This window comes from Chiloscyllium punctatum, chromosome 13 (assembly GCF_047496795.1).
Source record: "Chiloscyllium punctatum isolate Juve2018m chromosome 13, sChiPun1.3, whole genome shotgun sequence".
Classification (NCBI taxonomy): Eukaryota; Metazoa; Chordata; class Chondrichthyes; order Orectolobiformes; family Hemiscylliidae; genus Chiloscyllium; species Chiloscyllium punctatum.
The window spans coordinates 14,404,494-14,406,288 of NC_092751.1; the positions used below are offsets into that span (position 1 = coordinate 14,404,494).

A 1,795-nucleotide genomic window follows, 5' to 3' on the forward strand; every position below is an offset into this window, starting at 1 on the left:
TCGCCAAATGCACTGAATAACAAACAGCAAGCGTTTTTTTTTTATCAAATGGCCTATTCAAGCTGGTGTCAGTTTCTGGAGCGTCTCAGAGTTGCCAAACACGGAAACAGACCCTGCTATCTAACTTCCCACTGCTAAACAGATAACCGAAATTAATCTAACCAATATCTGCCAAAATTTGTCCCTTATCTCTCCGAACCCTTTCAGCTGCCTTTGAAATGTTGTGAGCGCACCAGTCTCTGCCCCTAAATATGGCAATTCATTCTGTACACACGGAAATGTCTGTGTTCAAAACAAGTATCCTCACATCCCCTTTAAATATTACTGTTCTCACATTAAACCAATGTTACCTCGCTTTGAACTCATGTGCCTTGTGAAAAATTACTCCCTGACTCTTTTCTCTGTCCGTCTGCCTCATGTCTTTATAAAATTCTGTAAGGCCATTCCTCAGCCCTGAAGCTCCAGGGAAAACTGTCGAAGCCAATTCAGCTTCGTGCTATTGTCCAAACAGTGCAAACCTTGCAAACCCTTTCAAATAAATTTGAAATTCTTCCACGTTCGTTACTGAATGCGCGATCTGTCAGTGCCTGAAGTGAAGCGATGCTGAAACGCTAGTAATGAAATTTTGGCGCTGCCCTTCGCTGTGGTAGCGTGGCCGAGTGGTCTAAGGCGCTGGATTTAAGCTCCAGTCTCTATCGAGTCGTGGGTTCGAATCCCACCGCTACCAAAATGTCGGTTGTTCTGCTGCAGGCAGTTGAACAGAACCGTAACTCTGCGTTTTCGTTGTTGTATTTGCCGCTGCTCAGGTCAACTCATTCCGTCTGAGTCTGAAAACAGTGTGAGCCCTGCTGTCGGGCCCTCTTATGGCCAGTTTCTGTGTCTCAAATAGTCACTGCATTTGGCTGGAAGCTTGGTGGTTCGAGCAAGCCCTGAGCAATGAACCTCAATTATTTCAGTTCAAGCATTGAGACCAACCATGTCCCGACACTGCAACCACGAGAACCCACCCGAGTCTGCAGCTGGATGTGGCCCCAATCTCTCCAAGGCCCCGCTGCCAACAGAAAGCGGCTACTGCAGCTTCTATCAGCGGCTTCCTGCTCAGCCCTGGGACACAGCACATGGAAAATCCTTCCCCAGGAACGGCTCTTCCCGTGTGAAAGGGACAACCATTCCACTTTAAATTGGACACGGCTTCAGAGGATTGTTCCTGTTCTTGGAACGTTTCATAAACAAAACTCCTGTCTCGCAAATAAGAAGGGGGAAAAGTTGTTGGCAGGAAGAATAGAGAAAGTGTTGACTGTGAGGACTCTGTCTCGTCAGCAGATCGGATTCCTTACACTCCAAACAGGAATGATTGGGTTTCCATAGGGAATTTCCCAATTGATTGATTTCCCAGGCGACATAAAGATGAGGATAAAAATATGAAAATCTTTATATTGAGTCTTAAATCCAGAGACAAGTGCTAAATAGATAATAATGTTCTGAAGGAATAATAACTGAGAAATGGAAAGTGTGAATGATGACATTTGTGATTGGGAGGAATGAACTGGATCCTTGTAAATTGCAATGCCGGGTGAAATATGCTCAGTATGAAATGACACACTCATCAATCGTGAGGCAGGTCCAGCTACTTTAGTCGGTAGAGCATGAGATGCTTAATCTCAGGGCCATAGGTTCCAGCCTCACGATGGGCCCTTTCCCTCCTTTAAAGAAATCCAGCTCTCTGCTCCACTTGCATTATTGCAACCCAGTGTAGGGGTTGGTTTGGACACGTCGATCCGACTGTGTTTGATCA

The 1,795-nt window shown here is 45.7% G+C and overlaps 1 non-coding gene across 1 annotated transcript; it reads left to right on the top strand.

Annotated features, from left to right (window-relative positions):
- Positions 1-645: 645 nt before the first annotated feature.
- trnal-uaa (transfer RNA leucine (anticodon UAA)) lies at positions 646-727 on the top strand. Its single transcript has one exon. It is a non-coding gene; the product is annotated as a tRNA-Leu (tRNA).
- The last annotated feature ends 1,068 nt before the right edge of the window (positions 728-1,795 follow it).